Source organism: Ambystoma mexicanum, chromosome 6p (assembly GCF_040938575.1).
Source record: "Ambystoma mexicanum isolate Mex_15411 chromosome 6p, UKY_AmexF1_1, whole genome shotgun sequence".
NCBI lineage: Eukaryota > Metazoa > Chordata > Amphibia > Caudata > Ambystomatidae > Ambystoma > Ambystoma mexicanum.
In genome coordinates this window covers 851,777,035-851,802,242 of record NC_090935.1, presented here as the reverse complement: position 1 = coordinate 851,802,242, position 25,208 = coordinate 851,777,035, and positions in this window count along the sequence as shown.

The following is a 25,208-nucleotide window of genomic DNA, read 5'->3' as shown; positions in this document are numbered from 1 at the left end:
CAAGATGGTTAGGATAGCGGCATACCTGTACCTATATATGGGAGACATGCAGGATAAATGTACTGAAAGCCAAGATCTGGCGAATAAGCGACAGATGGCGTTAGAGAAGGTCCAATCTGACCTGGTCTCTTCTGAGCAGAGGCTGCAGGGGAGCCAGGAGTCAGAAAATGAGAGTAGACAGCACATCATTAAAATAAAGAAGGATATGGACATCCTGCAACAGGAAAAGGCTGACCAGGATACCAGATTTCTGGCCTTGCAGAAGGAGTACCAAGAAGGTTTGGACTCCCTACTGCAGAGCCAGAAAAAGCTGGAGCAACAGTTAGACTTCAATAGGGTATGTGCTGAGCAGGTAGTCACCCTGCAAAGCCACCTAGATAGGGAGAAGGCAGAGAGCAATAAACTGATTCTGAAAGACCTGGATACCCAGGCAGAGTTTGATCAGGAGCGCCAGAAAGCTGGTGCCTTCCAAAGGCAAAGGGACGACCTGGCGGCACAGATGCAGGCTCTTAGTCAGGAAAGGGATACCTTAGGCCAGGAAGTCTGCCACTTAAAAAGGAAAATGGAAGAAAATCACCTGGCCCTCCAGGGACTGGGTGACCTCCAAAAAGAACACCATAACTTGTTAGAGCACACCAGGAAGGTGGAGGATGCTCTGGCAAGAAAGGAGCAGGCCAATAGGGACACAGCTCAGGAGGTAACCCTCCTGCAGCAAAGACTGGCCCAGTGCTCCAGGACCAATCAGGAAACGCAGAGAGAGAATGAGGCTCTCTGTCAGCACAATGATAGTCTCCAACAACAGGTAGCGATGCAAGGGAGACTGATAGATTCTAGTAAGGCCTTAACTGAGGAACTGAAGGCACAGGCTCTTGCATTGCAACAGGGAGCAGGGGCGGATAGAGACCAGGTTCGCTGGGAAAGGGAAACTCCTGAGCATAACCTCAGGAGCCCTAGCACGAGAGGCCTTTATCTCTCTCAGTCCCTGGACTCTGCCACCCACATGTCCCCTGGCGCACATGAGCACCGGGCCACAGGGATGGCAGATTACTATCCAGCCAGAAGCATGGGGCTCATAGGCCAGTACCACCCAGGAATGGAGGGGCGGGCATCCGGGTATGGGCACCCAAGCACAGTGCAATTTGATGGGGAACCCCAGGTGAGTAGGCCCATTAAGGGCATCCTGAAAACCTCTGCCCAGTTAGGTCAGTGGGGAGGGGTACCCATCAAATCCTGGCAGCAAGGAGGGATCTGAAGACTCCTCTGAGCGGTACAGGACACAGGAGATCAGGTCCCCACATTCTGCCAGCCATTCCCAGGCTCGCAGAATCCGGGAAAACCTGGAAGAACAGACGGGAACCTCTGGGAGCAGTGCCTCTGAGTCAGAAGATGAATGGACAAGGGTTACCCGAACCAAAAAGGCCAATAAGGCAAAAAGGGCCTTGATTAAGGACCGATTAAAACAGATTAAGGTAATCAGGAGTGTCATCACGCCTTATCATAAGAACGCCAAGTACTCTGTTTGGGAACACTTGGAGCTCTATGAGCAAATGATGGAGACTTTTCATTTGAAGGACAGCCAAAGCTGTATCCCATATGTAAAGTGGACATTCTCCCCAGAGTACTCCAGTTTCTTTGCAGGGCTGGAGGACCAAAATCATTCCAGGTGGTCCACCTACAGGGCGGCCATATTAAAACATTTTTCTGTTCACAGAAATCCCCAAGAGGCTCGCAAGGCAGCCTACAATTTGCAGTGTGGGGAGGATCAATCCCCACAAGAGTTTGTGCAAGAACTGAAACGTGCCTTTGCGCAGACCACCAGAAGGGTGCGCACGGACAGCAGAGAATTCGTCAATACATTTTTCCATGCCTTGCCCAAATATATAATGACCCAGCTCGTGAGAGATTTTCATGAGAAAAGATCTTTAGATTGGGTCATTGAACAGGCTACCCGGATCTATGAGGTGCAGAAGCCCATAGAAAATAAAAGCAATACCCAGAAAAATCCCAAAACCAACAGCACCCTGCTGCTGCCAAGGTGGCAGAGGTAAAGGTCACCCCCGTTTTGGATTTGGAGATAGGGGGGCCTAAAAACCTACCTGCACCTAATAATGCTAGGCCCAGAAGGTCCTCGGGCCAGTCACAGACAGCGAGCCAAGGAGGCAGCCCCACCAATGGGGTCCCTCGCTCTCCTGATTATGTAAGTCCCCGTTACAAGGGAAATCGACCCATCCTGGGTTATGTGTGGACTCCTCCAGCCCAAGGGGGGGGATCCAGCCAAGCACCTAACCCAGGGAACTTCCCTCCTAACTTCCCACCGGAGGGCAGAAATTCTCCAAATCCTGGGCAGAACTTTTTCCCCAGGTATCCACCCAACTTCCAACCCCAAAATCATCCATCCTTCTTTCCCCAATTCCCTGAGCCCAGACAACCTAATCCGGGAGAGGGGAGGCCAAGGGTGGAGGGGTACCCAAATCTTCCCAACCCGGGGTACTACCAGAGAAGGGATAGCTACCCTTCTCGGGATCAGCCCAGGGGAGAAAACAGGGCCCCGTATCAGCCTGAGCGGGTTTCCCAGTTAGAGCGCCAGGTCCAAAACATGGCGCGGGATCTGGGTCACATACTGAGGGCTCAGCAGAACCCTCAGATCGGCATGCCGGCGCAGAACGCACCCAACTCTGGACCTGGTGCTCCAGAACAATGACGGGGGCAGCACCCCGATAACTCACCGGTTCCCATGGAGGAGGCACAAAGGGAAGGGGGGTGTAAAGCCTTGGAGGAAGCTTCCTTCCTCACATGTAAACAGCCCCTGGAAACCCAGGAACCGGAAACAAAATCTCTAGCCCCTGAAAGTCTGCCTCCTAAGGAACAGAGGGGGGGTAGGAGAAATAAAAGACCCAAACAGACACAGTTTGAGGAGGAGGTACAGATCTTCCAATTTGAGGGAGAGGGATCCTCAGAGGATCCTGGGAAAAGGATCTTCTCCTTCAGAGAGGGGGGAACTCCTCCCAAAGAAAAATGGGTCCCTAGGGATGCAAATCCAGACTGGGGAGAGGTGGAGACTGAGCTACCACCGCCCACCATCTCATCCCAGAACCAACAGCAAGAAAATCCCCTGGTTCAAACCCATCTTGGTGACTCCCTCCAAAAAGGGGCGAGCGGCCCGGAACCGGAGCCAGGGGAACCCACAATGGCTCTGATCTCCAGTTGCCAACTTTTTCTTTCAGATTCCCAAGGCTCTCCACAGAATTATGCCCAAATCTCTTCGCTAGCGATGTCCAAAACCAGAAAGTTAGCCCACCAGTTGTCCAAAAATGTGCATTATCTGTGCCCCCTTGAGGAGAAGGAGGGAAGATACTATGCCCCGGTACAAGTACAGGGGCAGGGTACAATTTTGGCACTGGTGGACACTGGATCTCAAGCTACCCTTCTGTCCAGAAGGGCCTTTGATGAACTGAATGCAGGAAGGGGAGGGAATTACCAAATTCCTCTCACCTCACTTCCTGGACAACTCCAGAACTTTGACGGGAAGGAAATTCCCGTCGAGGGGACGGCAGACTTGGACATTAAAATTGGGCGACACAAGTTGAAACACCCAGTCATAGTTGTGACTCCAGAGGGCACCCCTTGTTTACTAGGGAATGACCTCCTGAGAAGGTTGTCACCCCTAATAGATTGCGTAAACAAGGTCCTCTGGACCCAGACTAGCCGACCAATAAAATTAAAACAGAGTGACAACCATGTTAGTTTAAACGGCACCTGCCACATGGTTGAACAAAAATCTGACCAAGTAGAATTCCACTTCCAGAATAGCCAAATTCCAGACGTGACAGTAATAACAGTAGGACAACAGACTGGTGATGGAGGGTCCTCTCTATTTCTGAAAATCAACCTTCCTTCCAGTCTAAAGTGGTACTCCACGCTGGAAGGAAACACTCTGAGATTCTATACTAATCCACAATCAGAAACTCCCACTCCTATAGTCCAGAAAGATGTGAAATCAGCTCAGAGCCTGGCTGATATTCAGCAAATTGGAGAGCAGTTGTTCATCCCTGTCCAATTAAATGATGGGAAGGACTCTGTTCTCGCTCGAGTGTGTGTGAACAACGGTAAGAGCTTCATCAGCGAAGCCATGTTCCGCCAACTCCCAAAAGATCCAGCCATTCCCACATTCAAACTGATAGACAAATGGGAAATGGACCTGGAAGCGCCTAATTCCAAACATCTCCTGCCAAGCAGGTGTATGCTCAAAATCTCCATTGGCAACAAGAGCATAGTCCATAATTGTTGGGTCGTGCGAGACGTCACTGCCGCCTTTTACTTAGGCAGTGACATTCTCAATCGCTTTGCCATTAGTTTGGACCTAATAAACTTCAAAGCTTGGTCCCGATTAGCGGATAATCCCATGGGCTTTGATGATCCGGAAAAAGCATTTAGGTCTGCTCAATTGCTACCTTATGCAGTTGAAATTCAGATTAAAGAGGAAGTCACCATCCCAGAAAGGACCCGACAATTCTCCCTGGAAGTGAAAGTTAAAAGAGGACAATATTTGCAAAACCCTGATGCTTACATACATCTAAATGCTTCTCTCCAACAGCAAGGGTTGGGGGTAAACCCAACTCCATTAGTCAACGTAGAACATGACACCATTCCAATAGAGGTGGATAACAGCGACTTAAAGAGTATTACTCTAGCCGCAGGCACCATTATTGGAATGGCGGTTGATGACCGAAATTTTTCCATAGATTTAGGTAATGAACTGTTAGGGCCAATCCCCAAGGACTGCTTTGACAGTGACAGTGATGACAATACAACACCAGACAGGATTTTTACCCGGCACGGGGGGAACTTCCTGGTGTACACTTCCTGCCCCTATGGTAAGGAAGATGTGACTTGTGACTTCAGGAGGGATGAGGTGATTTTCCAGGTCCATGAGGGCTGCCTTTCCCACCTGAAGCCTCCAGTCCAAATCAGCACTCTGACCAGGGACTTCTCCACCCAGCTGGAGGAGGCCGCTGAAATAGCCAAACCAGAAGTCTTTCGAGGCTTCAGGCAGATGGTGGAAGAGAGAGTCAACCTAGCTGATGCCTGTGTGACTCTGGAACAAAAGCAAAAGTTGAAACAAGTTTTCTTGGATTTCCAAGATCTCTTTGCGGTAGACTCATATGACTGTGGCCGCACCGACATCCACACAACAACAATCCCCACGGACCCTGGCATGACTCCTGTGTTTGTGAAGCAATATCGCTTGCCTCTCGCATCAATGGAGTCCCTTACTGAAATAATTAAGAACCTTGAGTCCCGGGGAATAATCCGTCCAGTCCACAGCACCTTCAATAATCCGGTGCTGGGAATATTGAAGCCCAGATCCAGGGGTCACAGGTATTCACTGCAATAGACCTGACCAATGGATACTGGACTGTGCCTGTCAGTAGGGAGGACCAATACAAGCTGGCTTTTACCTTTGGGGGCCAGCAGTACACATGGACCCGGACTCCCTTCGGATACCTTAACTCCGGTAATGAGTTCAATATTTTCCTACATAAGGCCATGCCCGACCTAGGTGCGAGGGGTAACCTGGCTTATGTAGACGATGTCCTCATCAAAAGCTCAACTGTTGAGGAACACATAGCGGAGATCCGTTATGATCTGACACCGTTGAGGGCCGCCGGAGCAAAACTTTCCTTTCAGAAAGCACAGTGGTGTAGAACCCGTGTTCATTTCTTGGGGCATGAGATTACTCCTCAGGGTCTCTGTCCCCAGGAAAAGAAAGTGGAAGCACTTCAAAAACTGAAAGACCCCACAACTCTGCAGGAACTAAGGAGCCTCCTTGGACTGACTAATTACAGCAGAAAGTTCATTGAGGGCTATGCAGAGATCACCAGACCCCTGATTCATCTCCTGAAGGGGGGGGTCAAGTGGGAATGGGGTCCAGAACAAGCCGAGGCGGTAAAACAACTCAAAAGAAGCCTCTCACAAGCGCCTTGCCTGGCTTACCCTGTCAGAAACAAGGAGTTCTTCCTGGAGACTGGGTTCTCTAATACGTGCTTGATGGCGGTATTATATCAAAAGCATGACAAGGTCAATAAAGTAATCTCCTATGTGAGCAAAACTTTATCCTCTGTGGAGGAAAAATTCAACGATTGTGAGAAGGCACTCCTGGCAACGGTGTGGGCATTGAAGAATTACCGCCCGTTTATCCAGGGGGAACACAACATAGTGGAGACTCCACACCAGCCTCTGCATTATCTCCAAAGTGATAGAATCCGGGCCGGAAATGTGAGTAATTCCCGAATTACTTCCTGGATTCTGTCAATGCAAGGCTTTCCTGTGGAGGTCAGATATGGCCAAAACAAGAAGAGTCCCCTCGCGCAAGGTCTGGCTGACTTGCATGATTGTGCCAGAGAAAACTGTCTCGAGGACGAAAGTCTAAAAATAAAGGACAACATGGAGGCATACCTTAATTCCCCCCACAAAGTCTTTGAAGAAGACAAGTGTGAGGGAATGCCCACTGTATATGTGGATGGATGCTCTTACCATGTTGACAACGACGGGGTGAAAGAACTGGTGGCCGGCGTAGGGAATGCATGGGTGAAAGAGTCCCCAGAACCCTCCGCTGGATACAAAATTGGTCCCCGAAGTAGTCAGGTGGCAGAATTGATGGCTGTGCATCAGGCCATCCTCACTGCTGTCCAGCATCAACTCCACGAACTGGTCATAATCACAGATTCGGATTATGTACGGAACGGGTTCGTGGAGCACCTGGTTAATTGGAAAACCAGAGGCATGTTATGTGCTAATAACAAACCCTTGAAACATGGGAAGTTGATCCAAAACATTGATGATCTGGTCACCTCGAATGAGATGACCATCTATTGGAAGAAGATCAAGGGCCATTCCAAAGTAGAGGGACCAGACAAAACTGGAAATGACTTAGCTGATCAGCTGGCCAAAACCGGGGCCATCCATGGGGATCTAATTGAGATTGAGTCCCTGTTGGGGGAAATCCAGGTCACTGCTATCACTAGGTCCCAGACAAATGCTCACAACGACCTTTCAATTGCACAATGGAGTAAGGAGACCCCTGATGCTGATTTGATTACAGCTCAGAAGGGGGATCCAATTATTGGTAAGTTTTACCAACACCTTGAGGACCCTGAGAACTTTCCCCTGACGGATACCGATTACACTGGGAAAGAGGACCTAAGAGTGTTGATGAAATGTCCAAAAATGTTCCGAATCCAAGACGGTATGCTGGTAAGGAAATCCAAAGCTGGCCACGATCAGTGGGTGGTTCCTACCTCATTCCGAAGCCTGATGTTAAGTCACGCCCATGATGCGACCACCGCCGGTCATAGGGGGTTTCACACAACACTGGAGATCTTAAGAGAGGTTGCATACTGGCCACACATGGGGCAGGACCTCGACCAATACTTGAAGGGGTGTCTTTTGTGTGCACAATTTCAGCCATCATCCCTCACACACCGTGCGCCTCTCCAAAAGAGGGGGATGACCCTGCCATGGTCAGATTTACAAATCGACTTTGTAGGCCGCGTGATTCGCTCTGCTAGGGGGAATAAGTACATGTTTACTGTGACATGCTTGTTTACCAAGTGGGTGGAATGTCTCCCAGCCCCAAATTGCAAGGCAGAAACCGCAGCTGCCCTGATGATTAACCACATCTTTTCCCGTTTTGGTCTACCTCAAAGGATTGAGTCAGACAGGGGTAGCCACTTCACCAGTGAAGTAATGACAAAGATGTGGGAGATACTGGGGGTCAAAAGGAAGTTGCATATTGCTTACCGGCCAGCTTCTTCTGGGGCAGTAGAGAGATATAACCAAACCATTGTGAGCATATTAAAGAAGTTTGTGGCAGATTCTGGGCCAAGTTGGGATATCTGATTACCTCTGGTCCTAATGGCCATCAGATCTACCCCTTCATCTGCAACCAAAATGTCACCATTTGAGTTGTTGACTGGACGCAAGATGGTGCTTCCGCAGCATTTGCTCTACAGGACCCAAGAGCAGACACTAATAAATGCCTCCACAACTCATGAGTATGTGGAGAATTTAAGGAAACACCTTCAACATGCTTTTGCTTATGCTCAGCGGAATCTAGAAAGATCAGCTGATAGCATGAAGACCCACTATGACCTGAAGACTTCCAGGAAGGAATATCAGGTGGGGGACCGGGTCTATCTATACAATTTCCAAAGGAACCAGGCCAAACAGCGAACATTTTTGCCTACATGGAGGGGACCCTTTGAGATTATAGACAGGATCTCCCCTGTGGCCTACAAGATCCGCATCCCCAAAGGCGGTTTGGCAGAGGGGGAAGACAAGTGGGCCCACATTAACCAGTTGAAGTGTTGCCATCCCAGGCACACTCTGCAACAACTGGAGGAATCCTCTGGAATCCTAGAGGGTGCTGTCTCAGATTAATTTAGTTCTAACTTAAAATATCCTACTTATCGCCTATCAAATTCTGAGTTTCTCAATGTGGGTGTTTTGGTTTTTGAATGCAAAAATAAATGTGCATGTTCATATGTTTTGACTATAAATGTATATGCCACCCCACTATATCAATGGTGGGGGAAAAATGTCTATGAATAGGTATTGCCGCTCTTCCTTTGTCGTCCTAGGAGAAAGAAAACCTGAAGGCCGGCCAAGGAGGATGATCCGGAGACCGGGTGCAGAGACGCAAGGGGGCCCGGGGTACCGCCCAATATTCCCATCAGGACCGGCGAGGAGAACCGATCGATCAGTACCGGATGGAGGAAAAGATGCTGAACTGTGCCATCTATTGGAAGAAGATGAGGAAACATCCCAGGTCTTGCGAGTCCCATCAGTGAAACAGAATGGCCATCGCAAGAGGGGGGCTTGTGGGATGTTTTTATCCATGCATCCGAGCCCTACCTCAAAACTGTGCAGTACTGACATGGAAAACATCATGATGGCCAGAGCTTCCCAGAAAATGCACAGGGAAATGCATGAAGAATAGGCTGCCGCTCGTTTTGCCGATGTTATGGGCACAGAAGGGCACTGCCTAAAACCACCATTGGACTACCCACACAGTAGTCTGAAACCATTGGGAATGGCAATGCTGATTGGCAAAAGCAACCTAGAATTTTGGGGAATTCATTTTCTTAAATCCCAAAAATGGGTGCATTACCAGTACTCACCACTATCAGAAAGCCGGCGTTTTAAAACAACACCAGACTTTTTTTTTGTGTAAAACTGAATAAATGAACCCAAAGCAGGCCAAAGAAAGACTTACTGAGAGGTGGATACAATGTAAAGTTATATTCTGAAGTGACTTGAAGGTTTATAACAAGATTGTCTGAGCTGTGGATTTCAGCAGTTTAAGTAAATTTGGACTGAAAGACACTAAAAAATCTAAATGTTTAAAAGAAATGAGTGACCTACTTTTGAGTGTCACATAGGTTGCAATTGTTTAAATGTCATAGTTTTAAACTTAGAATCAGCATTCTAGCTGCATATGTAAAAAGGGTTAGTTTTATTTGAATGCAGAAAACTGGGTAACTAAAAGTGACATTAGCTGGGGCCTGGCTTAAGGAACTGAATTCTGCCCACCAGCTACCCCCGACAGGAGATGAGACTTGCACAACAGCTGTGTTCCCAGGCCTAGCTGCCCTTTTGCTGCTCCCACCAAAAGGGATATGACACTTCTCTGATTGAATTACCTGGGCTCTGCAGGAAATTGAACAAAGCCCTGTCCTGACTCAGGCAAATGTTTTATTATGGGGTCGTAAAAGTGGCTTCCTCCTGGAAGGAAAGGGGAGGAGCACTGCCTGTGAGAGCAAGCTGGCTTGGGAGAACTGGAAAAACCAGAAATTCAACCTTGTGCTGGGGGGAAACCACACCCCTGTAGCCAGAATATGGTTTTAGAATAAGATGAATAACTCATAGTACGGACTTGTGAAAATTATTTAAATGATACCATAATTCTTGTGATTTTTCTGCCCACATTTTAAGAGGTTTTTAGAACCGGTGGTATGATCTGGGGGCAAGCTAGCAGTTAAGAGGGTATTACTTAAAATGTATGCATGTTAAAAATCTGACACTTCATCAAGTAATGTCCATACACCTTGCGCACATGTGTATACATTTGGGGTAATGTCCGATATTACAAAACCAGTTAAAAAGTGCAAATGTCGCCATTTCTGAATGCAAGCTCCCAGGAAGAGCAGATTTGGACAGGGTATACCTCCTGTGATATGTGATGGGTGCATGTAATTTTAAACAAATGTGTACCTGTGCAAATATGTCTTTTGGGTCAAAATATAGATTGTGTGTAATTTGACAGGGGTAGGTTCTCTGTACCATAAACAGACCTCATCATGATGACACTTCATTTCATTCCCCCAATCAAGGGGAAGAGGAGGAAGTGGCCAATGACAAGTGGAGAGGGGTAGGGCCTAGGAAGCTAGCCTCTCCACCCATTTTCAAAACACATAAAAGCAGACAGTCAGGACAGATAGGGACATTCAATTCCATTTGCTGCGGAGCATGCTGCCGGACCATACCACATCCAGAGATCCAGACTTCAAATCCATCAATCTCCAGAGAAAGCTGTGCAGAAAGATCCAGAAGCAGTGCTGTACCCAGAGAGAGCAGAGCTGACCCAGACCACTGTTAGCAGAACCAGAGAGCTGACCTAGATCACTGTGAAGTGCCGAGACCAGACCAGAGTCCAGTCTAAAACCTGACCAGATCCATGGCGAGGCCCATTTATTTCAAAAATATATTGTGAGTACCTAGCAGAACTGTGTAGAACCAATCTCTTAGTTAAAATAATATAATTCAATCTATTTTAATCTAAGTAGAACTGCCTCCTAACTGTCACCTGTCATTTTCTAGTTGCTGGCTGTCACTTGTCTTTTTGAACTCTAAAATTTCAAATCTGAAAAATGACCTTTACCATATCGCTCATATCTCCGTGACCGTTTGTCTTAGAGACTTGCAGTAACTTTCCTCTGAAAGCTGGGAATCTCGGCTTTTCAACAAACCTAGAACCGCATTCCTATTACATACACTTTCGCCGCAATCGCGAAATACGCACGCGCTAATTTTACCGCGATTTGCAAATTTCTCCACGTGTGAAAACAGCTGTTCTTGCTTTCCTTGCTAAAAATTCGTTGCCTCTTAAGAACCATCCTAGATCCTTGCTAAAGTGAGCCTGAACTCATCCCAAGTATATTTCACTCACCCTGAACCTCTAGAGGGAATTAAAAGCATTTTAGCATATTTTTCACTTCATTGCCAGCACATATAAAAGCATTTTGGGCCTGTGTTTCAAACTTCTGTAGTCTAAGCTTGCTGGGGTGAACGGGATTACATTTGATTGCATTTCTGAGAACTGTGTGCTTTCCTTCCATTTCCTTGCATTGCATAAACGGGGGAGGGGATTGCCAGAGAAAAGTGATTACATTGTTTTGTTGAAATCATATTGAGTATTTTCTGTATTGCATTTTTCATTCAACATTACATCCATCTGAACTTATATAAAGTATTCTCTACCACCTTATTCTTCTGTTCCTATTCACAAGTGTGCTAGTGCCAGACTATCCATTATTGATTACTGATCAGATTAAGTGTGATATCCAATTATTAATTTATTATAAAGTGTGATATATATCTATATTGTTTAAATTATCAAATAAACCTTTTAACTTGCAAAACAGAACTACTTCTTGGCTCAGTGGAGTCAGGGGTTTCCAAGAGAGGGGTGTTATATAGGGGTAGTCATCCAGAACGCATGAACTGGACATAAAGATATATCAATAAGGGTTTTCATTCAGTATTCTAGACTAGGTGTTGACTTAGCTGTAGTGTTGAATTGAATCCTCTTACAAAACCAACCCTGCAACCTCCTTGCCCCTAAAGGAAGTACACCCTCTGAATTTGGGCACAGGTTCAATGTCCCTGCCTGTCCAGTTGCACCTCGCACTGCCTCTTGGACGCCCCAGAACTTGTGGTCTGTGTCTGTAACCCTACAGTCCACCCTGTCTCTGCACTTATGAGCCACACGCTGGCTGCACCCTCTGATTACCAGCACTTAGCCACCCACTTGCTGCACTCTGATACCTGCACTTCTCCATCTCTCCTCCCATTTTGCACCCCCCCTTGTCACTTCTCCGCTCCCCCTCCCTGTGCTTACATGATCTGAATGACACAAGGCCTAGTAAGATCGTTGTTTTGTCCTCCCACTGTTTCCCCCTCCTTGTCTTGTCCCGCCTAGAAACCCTTGTGTACATGCACGATATAAATGGCATATCATTTCATATCATATCCTGCCTGCCTTCTTTGAGACCACGGCTTTCATCAGAAGAAAGCGTGCTTTTCAGTGAACTCCTTGCTCTTGAACAGATGTTGCCAGAACGTGTTTGTTATTTATTCACCAGCATTAAAGAGTTACCGGCAGCAGGACCTATGGCATCGCCTGAAGGCAAGGGCTCCCACAGATTCCAACCATTAAACATCCGGCAATGATTCAATGCACGAGGAACTCACAAGACAGTGACCGACTTCCATACACAGACCTGCAAGCCTGGGAGATGAGTGCTCACAGGCAAGCAAGGGGCATTGCTCTATGGATGGGCACATGATAACTGGAGCCTGTGGCTGGGACAAGAAATTGCAAAACAAAATGGTGTACATCCTGTTAAGGGTTTCATCCATGGATCCATGCTGGAATGCAAGGCCCTATCAGGAGCAGCTTTCTGAGACCACGTGGAGCTAAAGAGCCAATAGTCATGCTCAGCTTGTTTAGCTTCTCAACTAAGCATGTCCAGTGGTTGCAGGCCCCAGAGTGATTCTGTGGAAGCAAAAGAGAACTCAGTAATTCAGGCTAAGACATTGTGCCAAGGAGAGAAAGGTTGTGGCATTTTGGATTTGGACTGTGGGGAGAACAGAGAGAAAGTAAAATAGAAAGTAAGCGGTAAGGAGAATTAAAGGAGCAGGGAGAGGAGCAAGAGAGTGCAAACAATTGAATGGAGAGCGAGTGGCATGTCCTGGGGGGAGAACGTGAGAGGAAGAGGCCAGTAAAATCACATGAAGGGAGAGAAAGCAAGAGGAGGTGGGGGATAGACAGTGGAAGGAGGAAGCAGAGAGAAAGTAAGAGATAGAGGAGCACAGGGATTGAAGGGCTGCAGATTGAGATACAGAGTGCTAAGGAAGAGGAGCAAGAAAGGAAAATGATCTAACGAGTGGAGGGAGAAGTAAAGAGTGAAAAAGGGTGAAAAGCAAACAACATCTAAAGGGGGTTGGAAAGCAAAAGGTGAAGTCAAAAGAGGATGGAAAGCAAATTGAGCTAAAAGAAAGTGAAGGAGGGTGAGCGACAGAAAGCAATTCAAGAGGGGGAGGTTGGGAAAGAAGTGCATGAGCAGAAAGGGGAGAAAAAGACAAAGCGTCCTGGAAACTATGAAGATGATTAAGTGGCCCAGATTACAAGGGGAGGAAAAGGAGGTGCCTAACCACCCAAATTCAATTGCACTTTATCTATCTGTATATATAAAAGTCAAAATGTGTCTGTGGGTTTGTGGCGGGATTTGTGGGTGTGTGGCTTGGCAAAGCATTGTTCCTTATAAAATTTCACACTGTTTCACCAATCTGCACCGAATTTTGCATAGTTACCAGTTGGGACCCTCCAAACAATACTGGTTTTATGACATTTGCAGACCCCACACTTTTTCCCAGATTTCATCAAAAGTTCAAATTATTTTGTGGCTCGGGAAGAATTGTTCCTTATGCAATCCACACTGTTTCACCAATTTGCACCAGATTTTGTATAGTTACCTGTTAAGAGCCTTCAGAAATTACTGGCTACGTGACATTTGGACACCCCAAGCCTTTCCCTGGATTTCAACAAAAGTAAATAAATATGTGTGGGTTAGGGGCCTGGCGACAAAGCCATCAACAATGTTCACCGGGAAGGGGAAAAAAATGGATTGGCGGCGAAGGGTCATGAGAGGCGAAGGTGAAGGCAGGTAGCACTCCAGAAATATCCACATTTTTGCTGCATATGGGGAAATTACATTTCCAGAGGATTTTTGAAAGATGGGGCCTGCCAACCAAGCCCTAAACCATGTTCATCGGGAAGGGAAACAACAAATGTTGGTTCTAAACAAGCTTCACAATGCCTTAAACCATGTTCCCCAGGAAGGGAAACAAAAATGTTTGCTGCCTCATGTGAAATTACTTTTCCAGAGGAGTTTTGCGAGATGGTGCCTGCCGACGAAACTGTAAATCATGTTCACCAAGAAACAAAATAAAAAATGCTGTTTTTTAACCGACCTTGAAAACCATATTTCAAAGCAATAGGATGCACGGTTTCTGAGATATTTACACCGCAATGCACCACAACAAACTGAACCACACCAGAGCAGGGCCGAACAGCGACCTACAGGATCATTCCCTTTCAACAATCAATGAGAGTCTGTCACTTCTGATAGTAGTAAATACAATTACGTATTCACAGAAACTACTGAAACAATTAATCAGACATAGATAAGCAATAGAATAACAAACATAAGAATCATTACAACTTTCTTGTTCTAAAAGAATCCATGAAATATTTTCTTACAGAAAAGGAAACTAACGTATCAAAAAGCAAGTGAAAATAAATGAAGGCAGGATGACACTATTTAAAATGTGCACATGTAAGCACATAAATTCATATTATATCCGTAGAAGCAATATAACATGGGTAAATAAACATACAATGCAGCAGTTTTTCCACGTTCTCAACATGACATTAAAAGAACCTACTCTCAGGATTACCACCATACTAGTTCTGTATGCCTAATTTGAGCAGCAATGTATTCAGCCTAAATTGTGTCAGTAAGGAGCATGTATGCACGTTCTTTACCCAATACAAATTAAAATCCATCCCATCCACAGTTTTCAACAGGATATAAGAATGTATAGTGGGCTGGTTCAGCCCATATGATTCACTTCAAACTCTGCACATCTATCTTTCACATTTCCATATTATCATACATCCATCATTTTAGGATTATTAAACCAATTAATCAGGCCTAACTTGCAAAGTCATCAATTACACATAGGACAATTTTGACAGAACCTCAAGAATTGCAAACATGGAACATTCTCTCAGGGCCCAAGGATCATACATTTGAATGTTTATAATTGTGTTCAGGTCTGTTGACTTAGAATACACTCATGTCTCTTAACCAACCTCAACTAAGAAATGTTATTCTGTACCTCACTATGCAGAAGATCTGTCAAAATATTCCTAGTGAGTGTAGCGGAAGCATTGTACCAAACAAAGCACTCAAGAAGATGCAGTTTCATTTTTACCGAATCACCCAGATAACTCAAACTCACTTCCTCATGTTTCAAAAATGCAGGCAATAACTTGGAGAGTATCAGGAACTTCCAGAGAAAACCATGCTTGACGACCAACAGTAAATTTGCATTCACAATTCCCCACATACTAACTTCATCGCCACCAAATCTATGGTCTATGCCGATGAGCCATACGTACTGGCTCCTGGAATGTCTTGCAAATTGAAAAAGTATAAAATGCAACTGCTGCTTATTTATCAACTTTCTATGCACATGAGTAACCCACTTTGAGGAGCTGTCAAAAATAATCTTCAAAACTTCACTCAGTTCTTCACCCTTTGTCATTATTGGGTATGCTATACATTATTGTTTTCAGAACATTAGTTTGGACTACTGCACAACTATTAATTAAACTCAAAGTGCACTAGTTAATATGTTGGGATCGTTTAACTATCAATTAAGATGTGTAGACGTTTCAGCATATGAGCTAACAACATTGCATTGTCAGCATATAACATAACTAGCAGGTGTACATGTGCTTCGGATGGTAATTCCTACTTCAGTCCTAGTTTGAAGTTTATTTAATGAACTAAACCAATGCGACTTTGTAGACAATATTGCTAGTCTTTCCGAGCCACGTAAAGCTGACCTTGAGAAAAGCATGAATCCTGTGAATCAGTTTCAGCTACTTTGGGTTGGAGCATTGGGATTGCACAGCAATATTATTCGTGTCCCGATCTCAGCCGAGGCAGCAGCGACCTCAACATAAGTGCTGTACATGTACAGCTGAAGTATGTAAGCTTTGTACTGTTGAGATTGCATGCATTCAGCAACTTCAGTGGGTAATGAAGTTTCTGCAATTAGCATGAGAGAACTGCCATGATGGCATGGACAACATCATTGCGGACAACAATTGAAGATATAAGGACCATTACTATAAAAGCACTGTTTTGGTCAACCGCATGACTTCAGAAGTGAGTGCCGCTAATGTCAGCTAGAATGCTGATAGTGTGGAAAGTTTAGGAACAATGAACTGCTAATCTTTAGTAAGAATGGATGTCGAACTATGGCAGAACAATGGGGCAAAGAGCCATATGGCAGGAATAAGCACTGCAAGGCACTTAAAAAATAAATAAATCATTTCGAACAGACACCCACACATATTTAAGCATTGCAGACCGCTTCAAACAAACACTCAAATAAATAATCGAAAAATGTATATTTTATACTTTTTACATTGCCTACACCACGGAACCTACCCACATGCCAAATTTCAGGTTTGTAGCATGTTGGGAAGTATGCTGAACATGTCGCACAGACACACACACATATCCACAAATTACCTTTTAAAAATATATATTTATAGAGATTCTCCGAAAAGCAACCACCCACACTAGGAACATAACAAAGATCAGCACGTTTTTCATGAAGGTCATTAACAGACAAATTATAGAACAATGGGGCTCATTCGACCCTGCCGGTCTGGAATAAAGTGCTGGTATTTCCACCTAACGGCACTTTTCCGGACCGGCAGAGTAAAAGTTTGCTAGTGGGGGTTTACTGATTTACTTCTAGCCAAGACCTGGCAGTAAATCAGGCACCCACTGGCAAAATCAGCTGGTATTACCAGCACCAGTATTACTGGTGCCAGTAATACCATCAATCCCCTCCTTGAAGTCCTACGGACCTCCATGGAATAGGGAAGGACTGCCATTGTCGGCATGTGGAATATCCCGGTAATACCGGTATATGAAGTGCCGGTAATCGTAGCTCCAATTGCCGGTATCCTGGCAAATTTACCACCAGTATAACGGCCAACTCAGGATGACCCCCAATAACACCAGCATGCTCCCATTTAGGACCCCGTACATGGATGGAAAAGTTAAAGACAGTTCACACCACTGGAACCAAACCTCACTCTAAGTTCTAAGAGTGAATGACGTTCTTTTACAATATTCCAACTAGAAGGCAGTAGGCCTTTCAATTCATTGGTTTCCTACAAAAGACCACAATTGACACAGTTAAAGGCACTCCGAATGATTATAAAAGGGAGAAAAACAGCGTTAAATGTTCACTGCTGACAATCAACTTGCTCGACAAAACCAAGCCACTTGCGAAAACCCAACTAGACTTCTGACGGCACTTCTGAGAGCAGGTATAATTGTTTGACCCCTTCAAAGAGTTTCTCATGTAATAATCTACTGAACATATTTAAGGCACTCAATGTTGACAGAGACTATGCCAACGTATATGCAACCAGCAAAATGGGCCAGCCTTCAATACTGCATGCCCAGATCCACTAAGGACTGGCACTACCTTACCATGGTTTGTACAAGAGATATGTGACCTAGAGCGCCTTGTGCCCTGACAGGTGGAAGGGACCACCTGGGGCACCCAGAAAGATCACTCAGTTAAGACAAATAAGAAAAGTGTGGGACACTTTAAACACCAAATAATGTAAGTACATTTTATGTGATCACCAGAAGGCATTGGTCAATGGACTGACTGATGACTATGGTCTTTTCAGCAAGCTGATATTGCTCATTATTGATTTTTGGCTATGCTTCTGTTAGAATGGATTTCTAAACTGTGGCCTGGTGGACAGATGTTTACGAGGCCACCATTGTTAGATGAACAGGGGAGACTCATGGGAAGATAGCCAGACCAATTCATGGTACCTTGGAGAGCAGTCAATGCTAAATCTCAAGAGGATTGAGGGTGAACAGTGCTCTCCAATGAGCACACACAGTGAAACACCAAGAATTACAACTAGACAGCAGTATTCGAAAATATACTATTTATTATAGGCCAAATACAACAGACATGAATAATGGGTTTATAGTGATTGCCTCGACAGCCAAACCATCGACAACCATACCCTTGAAAAAAAGCATCGACAAAAAAAACATTGATGGCATTTCTACAATTTTCTTTTTAATGGGGGGGTTCCCCCCAAACTCCTTTTTTTAACATTTAAAACCCATTTTTGATAAAATAACCCCTTTACCATTGAAAAAAATGCATTCAATGTTTCTTTTTTTCGATGCATTTTTTTCAAGGGTATGGTTGTCGATGGTTTGGCTGGCAACGCAATGTCTGGATACCGAATAATGAAATATTATAGCAAAACACCAACAAGCAACACACTTTGTAATATACACAGTCACTAAAGTCAGTGGAAGAAAGCTAATAATCCCCCGAATACCTGTACGGGAAAAAGGGTGAGTAACATATATAGCACAGACAGTCTTCAGAGATGGCAATCCTAGCTTTATAGGTCCAGCCCTAAAATGTATGGAGACTTGTGTTCAATGTACAATACACACAAAAGCTTGCAGTCATGTGTAAAGTTCACAAAGTACCTAGGAGGCAGCAAAAAATGAGGGGGGATTCTGAACAAAGCTGTTCTCGATGTTTGGAGGGCTCTGGGGAGCGAATAGTACCCAAGCCAAAGGAAGGCCACAATTAACCTTCTATGAGTAAAAGCGATTGGATGAACAAAGGGCCACCGTTAAGTGACTTCACTACTCACCGCCCTTAGCTCGGTTTTGGCCCAGACTTGGGAGGTCTGGAGGTGGTGTTCAGAGGTACGATTTCCCACCCTCGATTCGGTTCCCAGATGCACAGGCACCAGACCGGTGCTGATACAGGTCTGGTAGGGTACAGGAACGGCTTCTCTAGATTCGAATGAAGAAAGAAGAACACTCTGATTCAGAAGGCCTCAGAGCACTGGAAGGATGGCAGGAAAACCACTCCACAGTGACATAGAGGAGCCCAACTCTCATGGTTTTATGCAGCCTCCTATCTCACGGTCAAAGGTGCTGGGACTAGGAAATTCGGCAGAAGGGGGCTTTGTTGCATAAGCTGGAATTCCCTGAAGTCTTGAGTCAAAACTCGAAACAGTGACTCTCCTCCGCGGCAACCAAGATTAAGATGGACAGTCCACTGGATGTCCCAGGGACACTTCTTTTTTGTCAATAAAGTTTTTATTGATCCAGGTGCAACATTATTCCGTTAACAAGACATTGGTATGATCACAGCACACGTGTTACAATTAAGCTTGTCATTGTTCATCTATAAGTTTGTAATTGTTGACATTGGCTGCTAACCAAATATTGCTGTATCACACCTGACCTTTTTACCATGTTTAAACATTTTAAGCATTATATTTTTAACCAGTTCTTCATCTCATGTTCAAACCTGATGTCAATCTGAACCGGATATCCACAAGCATGGAAAAAGTAACTCAAACAGGAATGATAGACATATAAAACAATTCAAATAAAAATTGAAACAAACAAAATCCTCGTGGGGTTACACATCTTCTCATAAACATAGTTCTAGAGCAGATCTGGGTAAGTGGTTTTGCACTCTACGGTAATGAGAAGGATGTCATCTTATGTGGTTTGGGCTAAATGTTGGGGTTATCTGCAGCGTGGACAAATGTGATGAGTGGGGCCCAATCTGACAAAAACCTTGTCATTGTCCCTTTCATTGCCGCTTCAATCTTTGACATTGCAGCCACATACCAAACCTTCGCCCACCATTCTTTCATGCCTGGCATGTTCTCCGATTTCCAGTGTTGTGCGATTGTCAGTCGCGCTGCGATTAAGACAAAGGTGACCAGTCTAGAGCTTCTAGCCATCAATGTATAGTTTCCCTGTGCATCCTCATTTCCCAATAGTAAAACCAGAGGATCCAGTGACAGGTCGAACCCGCAGATTTCTTTAATCTTGGCGACTACATTCTGCCAAAACAGTTGTATTTTAGGGCACTCCCACCACATATGGAAGAAAGAACCCACAGGGGTATTACACCGCCACCAGCCGGGGGAAGAGGTTGGGGTAATTCTATGCATATGCTCCGGGGCAAGATACCATCGAAATATTAATTTCAAGCAATTTTCCCTGAGGTGGACCGCCTGAGAGTATCTACTGGCCCGATATTGTACCATGTAAGATTGTTAATTGGTTTTCCCACATCCCTTTCCCAATTGACCATGTATGCACCGGGGGTTTGAATCTGATCTTATTAAACACTTTGAAAGGGGATGCTAATTTGGCCCTAATGGGTTCTCTAATGAACAGGTCCTCGAATGCTGTCATCTCTCATTTCCCTTGAGGTGCTACGTGTGGACGGGTGATCCAGTGGCGCATCTGCAAATATTTAAACCGGTCCCTTTCCTCTACCATATATGCCTGTTTACACTCTTCGAAGGTGAGAGGGTGCTCATCTCTATATAGTTGTGCCAACGTAAGGAGTCCTCCCTCTTTTCAGCGTAGAAAACGTCTCCTATCCAGCCCTGAGAGAATTCCTTGTTGTCCCATAGACCCGTTTTAGGGGATGGAAATGTTGTCATTTTGTATTTACATGCTGTTTTGTCCCAGTATTCAAGTGTGGCGTTGAATGTAGGGTGGCCCCGTTCCCCCGTCTTACGTAGTCTAGGGGTAACCCAACAAGCTTCATAAAGAGGAGTTCCTGCAACCTCTCATTCAATATTGACCCAGTGTTTGGTTCCCATTGTTTGGGATGCCACTTGACTCTCCAATACCGGTGCTAGTTGTGCTGCGTACAGATAGCTTTCTACTTCTAGGACAACTAGCCCCTTGCCGTTTTAGGTGCCATTAGTGTATGTCTGACCACTCTTGGCCTCTTCCGGGCCCATATTAAGATAAACAATTTGGATTGCAGATCCTTCAATGGTGTTTTTGGGATCCATACAGGTAGAGCCTGAAATACATATAGGAGTCGCAGTAATAGGGTCATTTTAATCTCTGTCATCTTTCCAAACCATGACATTTTGGTTCCCCCCAGCGTCAGTCCCCCCCACCCAGCATATTGTCATGACCCTTGCCCCTGGCCCGCACTGGCAAGTCAGCCTTCCAGTTAGGGCCAGGTCAAAGGCCTTAAAACCTCACCCAAGACTCTCTTGGAGTCAGTTCTGGCGCCTTTGGCGCCAGGCTCATAACCATCATGAAGACCAACATTAGAATCGGACTATTTACTTGGGACTATTTAACTTGGGGGGGTTCAGCCAAGATGGAGGCACACACATAGCTCAGTTACAAGGAACTGAGCTATGCGGTCTAGTCTTTTGGGTGTGGCAGGCCTGGGACTATTTTACCTGGACTACTTTACCTGAGACTATTTAAACCACACCCAAACAGCAGAGCATGCTTTGCGGTATTCTGCTGTGGGCAGCGTAACGCTCACTGTGTCCATTTCTTTGATGCCAGCTTACCTGAAACCAAGGACCTGCAGAGAGAGAAAGAACACTACGAAACTTACCTGGAACAGTATCCTGTCTTCAATCCACTGCTGACTTCAGTTCCACTCACCTGAAGGTACGAACTCCATCATCCAGCACCACATGCGTCCTGGAATACCATAACCTGGAAAGAGGAGAAAGAAAGATAGCATTAGTAAGCATTTACTCACGTTTCCTCCCGAATGAAGAAAGCCAAACAATTCTTACCTGGGTAGTCATCTCCTAGTCAGTATCATTGCTGGAACATTACGGCGCTCGGCGAGGAACATCGCATCCTGCAAGGAGAGAAAAGACACAGGTTAGCAATATAAAAGGTGAAACAGCGCCGCACATCGCGCATTACGCACCAGACAGCATCGTGCACACCGCACTTTCGCCTACCGACCCATGCTCATCTTCAAACTGCATGACAACACCAAAATACCTTTCCATACCAAAAAGGAAAGAAGCAAGACATTATTATTCAAATTAAGAAGAACATAAGAACTGCATATAAAGACAGTAAATCAGCAAACCTGTGGGAAACCAGCAGGCCTGGATTCCCACAGGGGGCTTGCACCAGTGAAGTAACTTAGTCGCTGCTCGTCCCCCACATCCACGTGCCTCTGCCATGAGGAGCAGGACGGAGAATCCACCTCTTACAATATTAAGGTGAGGAGAAGGCCCAAGGGGGAAAAGGGAGTTGAGGCCAAGGGAGGTGGGAAAACATAAAGACAATCTGGTGTTGAATCCAGCGCTCCTATATTGCAGACCCATCTTTAACCAGAGGCCTTACCAAGGGACCGGGAGAGGGTTTGAGAGTGCAAATCATCCAACCAGGGCTGGGTGGCGTCCCTGTGGATAGAGCGTTACACATGTCAGGGCTAGCTTGAGTCTATTGAATATTGGGATGATATTAGCTGTGTAAAGGTGGGTGTATTTTGCAGTTAAGTACACCCCCAGATATTTTAGAGTGCATGGGACCTATGAGAGAGGAAAATCCCTCTTCAGTTGTGTAATCGTGTCCGGATGTTCTGTTCCAAGCCTGAGACCTCGCAGAAGCAATGTAGTCGAGGAATTTTGCATGTAGAAGAGGAGGTTGTCGGCATATAGAGCTAGCTTATGATTGTAACCCGCTATCTCAAACTCTTTTATGTCAGCGGAAGCTCACACCTGACAGGCCAGAGGTTCAATAGATAGGGCGAACACTAATGGAGATAGGGGGCATCCCTGGCGAGTCCCTCTACGTAAATACACTGGGTCTGAATGAATCCCATTTACCTTTATCCTAGTGGACAGTAGTGCAAAGATGGCCAATATTAGCTTGCAGAAACATTGGCCAAGCCCGAATGCCTCGGGTATGCCCAGTCGACCCTATTAAATGCCTTCTCAGCATCGATAGATAGTAGAGCCATCTTCCTGTTATGTTTTTTCACCCGGGACACGATGTCTATTGTACGCCGTATAATGTCATGCGCTTGACGTCCTAGTATAAGCCTTGTCTGATCCGCTAATACCAATTCTGGTATCACTTGGGCCAATCTTGTGGCCAGTATTTTTCGAATACATTCTGGAATCATAATTTAGTACTGCAATTTGTCGATAAGAGGAACATCGGGTGGAATCTTTATCTGGTTTAGCCAGTAGGGTCAGGTTAAATTCTCCCACAGTGGGAGTGATCATGTCAGTTTCCTCAAAGGAGTTAAACAGGGGTACCATGTGAGGGATGAGAATCGTTGAGAATGTTTTATAGAAGGCAGCCATGTACCCGTCTGGGCCAGTTGCCTTGTTACCTGGAAGGGTACGAATGGCTTGTGTTATTTCTTCTGCCGTTATAGGTCCATCCAGGACCTGTCTCTGGACCTCATTAATCTGGGAGAGCTGTGCCTCCATGATAAAAGCTTTTTGTTGGGGTCCTCTGGTTGGGTCGGCTGTGAACAGCTTGGAATACTACTGTGTCAGGATTTGGATTTTCTCCTCCTCTTTAGTCTGTACTTGCCCATTCCCATCTTGCAGGGCTCATATCACTGTACTATTCTGCTGTGCCTGCAGTTTATAAGCCAGTAGTCGGGATGCTTTGTTGGAAGTACTAAAGTAAAAATGCCTTGTGCATAGTTTGTGTGAAATGTCACCGGCCCATAATGCCTTAAGTTCTAGCCAATTGGAGCTGTCGGTATGTCTTCCCTGCACCATCACACTTATATTGGGATTCCCATTTGGCCACCCGTTCCTTGGCCCGGTCCCTCTGAGTGGATAGTAGTTTTTTACAGGCTGTGGCTATGCTGATCAGTTCCCCCATATTGTGGGTTTAAAGGCCTCCCAAACGCCTACAATGGGCGGCCCCCCTGTGAGGTTGTCTGTAAAGTATTGTCTTATCTGTTCTGATATATCTGAGCATGTGACTGGACCAGTGACCAATGAATCATTCATCCTCCACCCCATGGATTTTCTGCCCCCTAGTCCATACCCATTCAGATGTATTGTGATAGGGGAATGGTCTGAAACCCAAGCCACCTCTATGGTGGCTTCCGAAATTTCAGGCATAAGGGAATGAGACACCAGTAATCAATCCTCGAATCGGCACAGTACACATAGGAGAAATGAGAATAATCTCGATGGGGGTGAAGTTTTCGCCATACATCTAACCGATGCAAATCTGACATAGCCCTCTTGAGGTGGGATGCCTTAGTCATTTCTGCTGCAGACATTGAGCCAGTTCTATCGACTGCGCTATTTAACACTAGGTTAAAATCATCCCCCAATATTAGCTCACCGTGCTGAAATTGTGTTATTCGGGGCTGGGCTTGCTGCTGATTTGGGCCATACACAGACACAATTGTAAGATCCTACCCTGCTATGCGAATAATCACCACACATATCCACCCCTATCGTCTTCCACCACTTTTACCAATTCAAATGCAGAGATTTCACAATCAAGATGGCAACCCCTGCTCTCTTAGTAGCGGAGGAGACAAAATATTGGTGGGGAAACCACTGATCTTGTCAGGGGCTAACAGATGAGTTTCTTTGAGTAAGGCAATATCTGCCTTAAGCTCACTTAATTTCGAGAGAACCCCTTTCCGTTTTCTCGGTGAGCTAAGCCCCTGGAAATTTATAGATACAATCTTTATGTCAGCCATAGATTACACCAGTATCTTGTGTGTCACCCATCCGTACCAACATGCAGTAAATCTGCCCAGTAGGCCAACCCCTATGCGTTTGCACACATAATCAATTTCGAACACTTTCACCTGTGCATTGCTCCCCATAATTGCTCTGAGCTATGAAACCTTTCCAGATACCACTCTGGATATGACCACATTTTGAGAAAAGCATAAAGAAATGAGAAAAAAAGAAAGGAAAAATAAGAAGGGAAAAAGAATAATATTGTAAAGAAGAACTACTGTCCAAACTCCTAAGTGTGGGGTCAACATCAATCACTTAGCTTGATTCAGGGCACGTGTTCCTACCGCCCACTGAAATATTATAACTTCTTAATAGTCAACCTGCTGCTCTCTTAACGATAATGCTTCTCTGCAAGAAGCTTTACACCACCTATGATTTGTGGTGCCAGAACTTTAACAGGGCATTACATTGGGCTCCAAAAAGTTGAAATGCGTCTGAGTTCTCAACT